Source organism: Dama dama, chromosome 15 (genome assembly GCF_033118175.1).
Source record: "Dama dama isolate Ldn47 chromosome 15, ASM3311817v1, whole genome shotgun sequence".
Taxonomy (NCBI): Eukaryota; Metazoa; Chordata; class Mammalia; order Artiodactyla; family Cervidae; genus Dama; species Dama dama.
Window position 1 is genome coordinate 46209990 of NC_083695.1, and position 7207 is coordinate 46217196.

Consider the following 7207-nt stretch of genomic DNA (forward strand, 5'->3'; position numbering starts at 1 on the left):
CCTGACCCAGCTCATTTCTAGGTGGGGCTTTCCAGTCTGTCTCCCTGAAAAGGGGAGTAGTAGAGGCTTAGAATAGAAAGGAAGGGAACATACTGTATTCTCTTAACCAACTCCAGGCCACCACATACTCACATGCCAGAATCCCTCCAACCCCAGCCCAAAGCACTCTGCATGCTCAGGACCAGTAAGCCACTCTGTATTTGCCAAAAGTCAACCTCTTGATTTCAAATGCCTTCAAGCCATTCTGGGTATATAAATCAACAAGTACTGATTGAGCGCTCACTGTGTGCTCACTCTCCTGAGGACCTGGGACCCAGAAGATTCCCCACCAGAAACACGGACCTACATGCCTGGCTCTGGCCCTTGTCCTTCAGCATCTGTAGTCATTTGTCAGGCCTGCCTTGACAAGACAGTCAGACCGGGGGGTCTGGACAGCAGACATGTATCATCTCCCAGTTTTGGAGGACAAGTTCAAGATCAAGGCATCTGCAGGGTTATGTCTTCTGAAGCCTGCCTCATTGGCTTGCAGATGGTTGTCTTCTCTCTGTGTCTTCATGTGGTCTTTCTTCTGGAATATCTGTGTCCTAATCTTTTATAAAGACATAGGTCACAATGGATTAGGTCCATTAGGTGCTAATAATGACCTCATTTTACTTACTCCTTTAAAGGTCTCATCTCCAAGTAAGATCACATTCTGAGGTTCTAGAGGTTAGGACTTTGACCTTGAAATTTGGGAGCAAAGGACACAATTCAACCCATGACAGCATCCATAACTGAACACCTCAGAGACTCCCATGGAAAGGTCAGTCAGGATTCCACCATCTGCAATGGACCGTCATCCTCTCCCACCAGCCTCATACCTGGACCACCTTGGTGATGTCACATTCCCCTGTCAATGCATCCTTCTTAGCATCTGCCATCTCTCTCTTCCTCCTTCTCTCCCCATTCTCCAGCTTCCTCATTTTTCCTTCTTCCTGCTGCAATGCCTTCCCCTTCTTTCCCTGCAGAGCCCCACTTTGATGATCTTCTTCTCTTCCCAGTTTCACTTTCTTTCAACCTTTCTCTCCGTTGACCTCCCACCAGTTTTCTCACAAGATCTCCGTCTCTCACTCACAGCTGTCAACCTTGATCAGAAATGACAACACACCACAAAAAGAACTTTGCAGTTTAACTCTTGTGAGTTGGCTGCGTTCTCCTCATTCATTATAATGTGCTCTTAAAATCAAAGCTAATTTAATTCAGAAGAGCCAAAGTTTAAGATGTCAAGAGCTGGGCTTTTGAAAGTGTGGTCTGTAGACCACAAATGTGGAGGCTGAAAGACCCTTGTGTCACTTCTAACCTCAGGTAATGTTTGATTAAATGTTTTATTGCCTTTTTATTATAAAATCCATACTTCCTCAAATAGAAAACAAAGAATAATGCATGTTACAGGAAAACTAAAACTTACCGACAATAATCAACTGGAAATAATCACTGATATTTCATTGCACCTGCAGTATTTCCATGAATTTCTATTTATCTAGTAAATGGACAATTTTCCATGTTATTTCATTGCACCTGCAGTATTTCCATGAATTTCTATTTATCTAGTAAATGGACAATTTTCCATGTTATTTCCTAATTAGTTGCATTTAATACAAACAAAATTTTTGATATCCATTTTGTCTCAATCTTTCAATTACCTCTTTTTTTAAATTTATTTGAGCTTCCAAGGTAAATATATTCTTTTTCTAAAAAAAGAACAGAATTTTCTATTATATATAACATTTTTGTTTCATGTTTTATTGAATTAATTGTAACTTTCAGAACAATGTTAAATAAAAATTGTGATAAATTACATATTCTAACTGATTTCATGATCCAATGGATGTTGGCAATTTGTTCTCTGGTTCCCCTGCCTTTTCTAAATCCAGTTTGAACATTTGGAAGTTCACGGTTCATGTACTGTTGAAGCCTGGCTTGGAGAATTTTGAGCATTATTTTACTAGCATGTGAGATGAATGCAATTGTGCAGTAGTGTGAACATTCTTTGGCATTGCCTTTCTTTGGGATGGGAATGAAAACTGACCTTTTCTAGTCTTCTGGACATTGCTGAGTTTTCCAAATTTGCTGGCATATTGAGTGCAGCACTTTCACAGCATCATCTTTTAGGATTTGAAATAGCTCAACTGGAATTCCATCACCTTCACTAGCTTTGTTCATAGTAATGCTTCCTAAGGCCCTCTTAAATTCACATATCAGGATGTCTGGCTCTAGGTGAGTGATCACACCATTGTTGGTTATCTGGGCCATGAAGATTTTTTTTGTATAGTTCTTTGTATTCTTGCTTCCTCTTTGTATTATCTTCTGCTTCTATTAGGTCCATACCGTTTCTATCCTTTATTGAGCCCATCTTTGCATGAAATGTTCCCTTGGTATCTCTAATTTTCTTGAAGAGATCTCTAGTCTTTCCCATTCTATTACTTTCCTCTATTTCTTTGCATTGATCACTAAGGAAGGCTTTCTTATCTCTTCTTGCTATTCTTTGGAACTCTGTGTTCAAATGGGTATACTTAGCAACTGAAAAATCACAGCAATCATCTGAAGAAATTTACTATCCTCAGTTCAAAAAATAATATAGGAATTATTGCTGTATTTGTTATTTTTAATTGCTATATAATTTGCATACTATAAAATTCAGGTTTTTAAAGCATAAAATTCAGTGGATTATAGGATATTCACAAAGTTGTGTAATCACCACTGCTATCTAGTCCAAGAATGTTTTCATCACCCCAAGAAGAAACCACAAATCCATTAGCAATCACTTCCCATTCCTCTTCTTCCCTTGAATCCCAAGCAATCATCAATCTGCTTTCCATCACTATAAATTTGCCTGTTTGAAAATTTCACATAAAAAGAACAATGCATTTGTAGCCTTTTGTGTCTAGCTTCTTTCACTTAGAATAGTATCTTCAAGGTTCATCTCTGTCATAGAATAGATTGGTACTGAATTCTTTTTATGGTTGAATAATTGTGTTTATCCATTCATCACTAGATGGTTATTTTCACTTTTTTGTATTAGAAATAATGTTGCCACAGTTAATATTTTTGAAAGACTGAAAATAAACCTGAGTTTCTATTTGCAAAAAAAAAAAAGAAATAATGTTGCTATGAATATTCATGTACAAGTTTTTATGTGGGCATTTGTTTTCAATTATCAGAACTCTGGGCCATATGCTAACTTTATTTTTAGCTTTTTGAGGAACTGCCAGAATATTTTCTGAAGTAGCTGCATCATTTTACATTCCTACCAGCAGTGTATGAGGTTCCAATTTCTCTACATCCTCATCAATGCTTCTTATTATATCTTTATTTTTATTATAGGCATGTCACTGTAGTTTTGGTTTGCATTTCTCTGAAGACTAATGATTTGAGTATATTTTTATATGTTTATTAGTCATTTGTATATATCTCCTTTGAAGAAATGTTTTTCAAATTTTTCCAATTTTTTAATTGGGATGCTTGTTTTTTTTTGAGCTATAAAAATCTTTATATATTTTGGATAATACTAGATCTTTATCAAATATGTGATATGCAACTATTTCTCTGATTTTGTGGATTGTTTTTCACTTTCTTAATAATATTTTATGAACACAGAAGTTTTTAACTTTCATGAAGTCCAATTTAAATATTTTTTGTTTGCTTGTGCTTTTGGTGTCATATCTAAGAGAAATCACTGCTTAATCCAAGATCATGAAGATTTACACCTCTGTTTTCCTCTAAGAATTTTATAGTTTTAACTCTTACATTTAGATCTTTTTTATTTTAACTTTTATATATGGTATGAGGTACCATACCAACTTCACTCTTTTGCATACAGTTATTCAGTTGTTTCAGATGAAAAGATATTCTTTCCCCAGTTGAATTATCTAGGCACCATAGGTGAAAAACAAGTGACCATAAATATATGGGTTTTTAAATATTTTTCTTTTTAATGTCTACTGAAACTATCATAAGATCCTTCTTTCCATATGAAGTATTGTTAGATTTAATTTTGTCTTTACCGTCATGTCTTGGTGAATTGTTCTTTCCACACTATAAATTTGATTTGATATCATTTAGTGTTTCTAAGTGAGATCAATATATTGTTCACTGTTTCAGCGCCATCTTTATCAGGCTTTGTTATCACATTTCTGTAAATTTCATAAAACAAGTTCCATCTCTGTTTATAGTCTGGGAAAATAAAGGGTGTAGAGTGGTTCAAGATCTAAAATGTTTGAGATCCCACGATCCTCTGGAAAGGTTCCCCTTACTCACCCTGATGCTTGTCTTATTTGGTGGAGGTCCCAGGTCTCTACAAGATGATAAGTTTAAACCACAAATGAATGCTTTCTTGAGCAGAGTTTAAGATATGTTTTAAAAATAAGTCATTATCTTAAGAAAAATTTTGTCTCATCCTTCCTTCATCCATGTCAGCTAAAGTTATCCCCTACATTAGAAATTTGTTTCCCCATGGTTCTTGTCATCTTTCGTTTTTCCTGAACACCCGTTATTTTTCCCCTGATCTCCAGCTGCTACTATTTAATCCAAAGAAAATACAACCTGTGGAGTTGACATGTTTGCTTTTATAAATACCTTGCATCTGTCTTTATGTTAAAATTTGGCTTCTCCGTGTGATGGTTAGAGTGCAGGCTCTCGAGCCAGGCTGCCTGAGTATGAAAACTGATTCCGCTGTGAACCAGCCCTATGACCTTGGCAAGGTCTCAGCTTACTCACCTATAGGACAGGACTAATCATAAGACCTACACCTCACTGGATTGTGGAGAGCATTACATGACTTAATATTCGTAATGTGTTTAGAACAATGTTTGGCCCTTAGAATATCTGTGTTTAACACAAAAATACACTTGTCTTTTAAAGGCTGAAATTCCAGAGCTTAGATACTATGCCTCATTTTATTTCCTTTGCAACTAATTTCTAAATAGAAAAGTTCTCCTCCTTACCAGTGCTCACTCTAGCTCAGCTTCTTCCTCCTAGATTGTCCTCAGAGTCTACCTGCTTATTGCTCCTACTTAGTCGCTTCAGTCATGTCCAGCTCTGTGCTACCCTATGGACTATAGCCATGCTCCTCTGTCCATGGGATTTTCTAGGCAAGAGTACTGGAGTGGGTTGCCGTGCCCTCCTCCAGGGGATTTTCCTGATCCAGGGATCAAACCCAGGTCTCCTGCATTGCAGGCAGATTTTTTACCGCTGAGCCACCGGGGAAGTTCGCCTGCCTACTGCTGCTGCTGCTGCTAAGTCACCTCAGTCGTTTCCTATCTGTGCGACCCCATAGACGGCAGTCCACCAGGCTCCACCGTCTCCAGGATTCTCCAGGCAGGAACACTGGGGTGGGCTGCCATTTCCTTCTCCAATGCATGAAAGTGAAAAGTGAAAGTGACGTCGCTCAGTCGTGTCCGACTCTTCGCAACCCCATGGACTGCAGCCTACCAGGCTCCTCTGCCCATGGGATTTTCCAGGCAAGAGTATTGGAGTGGGTTGCCATTGCCTTCTCCGCCTGCCTACTAGACTCCCTCAAACACCACATAGTTCTTCAGATAAGATCTTGACAAAGTTTGAACCATTGTCCCATCCCTTTTTTCTTCCTGAGGATCCTCTAGCCTCTTTCAAAGTGAATTGAGAAAGTCTCTGCCCCTGCCACATCTTGAAAATGGTGCTGAGATATCATTCCCATGGTTGACATCTGTTCCAAAATGACCCCATGGCTCCTGTTGCACTGGGACCTGTAGAGAATGCATCTAACACTAGGCCACAAAGCACCATGGTAACCACACATGCATAGATGACCACAAATCCATCTCCTTTAACGTTCTTCCAAGTCCCAGATCCTTCTAACTAGCTCCCTTCCAAAGGTTTCTATCACAAACCGAGCTTATTCAAGAGTGGGCTCATCGGCATCCCAGCAAACCTTATCCTTTGGTGTTCCAAAATAGAACCTACACTCATCAACCACACAGGGGGAAAAGAACAAAACTTGGAAGTCATTGTGGACAACTTCCTCTCACTACCCTCATCAAATACTTACCCAAACCTTAGGTGATTCCCATCTCCTAAGTCTCGTGAACTCACCCTGCCTCCAACCGTTCAACTGCACCCCTTGTCACCAGTGATGTTCTCTCATCCATTCTTGACCCTGCTCACCAGAAGATCTTTCACAGAGGCCAACCTGATTTGCTTAAAATTCCTCAAGAGCTCCTTGCAGTTTCCACAGGAAAAAAAAATTAAGTTCCGTCATTTTGGCTCCCAAGCCTTACGTGACCTAACTTCCCATGTGCCTATGAGAGAGGACATGAAGGGACCGTCCTCAGGGACTGGTCTCTGCATCTGGTCAGGATCCAGTCTCCTCTCACTTACTTGACTCCTCTTTTCTCATTTTTCTTGCACTCTCAGCCTCCCCTTCTCCTCTGGATCATTCCCACTAGCATATAAACTTTCTCTCTCCCCATCTTTGCCTTGTTGCAGTTTCCTTTTGTCCAGCTAAACTACCATTGCTTTCCTTTTTAGACAAACTTGATAACAGAGCTGGCTAATGTTTGTGTTTAGTGTTTGTGTGTGTGTGTGTTCACTACTGCTCCATGCCCGTCTGGCTTCTGCCCCCCTCGGTCTCCAACCCTGCTCTCCTATAGCCATCAGAAATTTCCATATACAAAGGATAGGAAATGCTTTAGTCTCAGCTCTATACCACTTGCTCTCACTATTAACAAGGCTCACCCACTCCTAGAAACCGTCTTTCTTAGTTTTGTTGATCTGAAGAAAACTCCAGGTCTCACTAATTCTACCTGTCCTCCAAATCTTTGTGAGCATCAACCTCTTTGGAAAGTTTTCTTTTTCCTTATCAACCAGCATGAGTTTGGGAGCCTTCCACTGGGAGCCCTCCCCTTCCCTTTGCAATTGCCTATCCTAGCTACCGCTCACTGCAAGTTGGACTGCATGCCCATCAGCATGCCTAACACACAGTGGGCCACCAAATATTTTCCTGAAAGAATACAGCCCCATGAAAGGGCAAAGGCAAATTTTGCAGCAATATTTTAAAACAGTTCTGAATATTTTAAAACATATCTGAACTTAGGGTCAGCAGGACTTATCCAGCCCCATCTCTACCTCTGGGAACCTGCCATTCTCAAGATGTCCATGCCAGTGGGTAACCTGCAGAAATGGCAATTTCCTG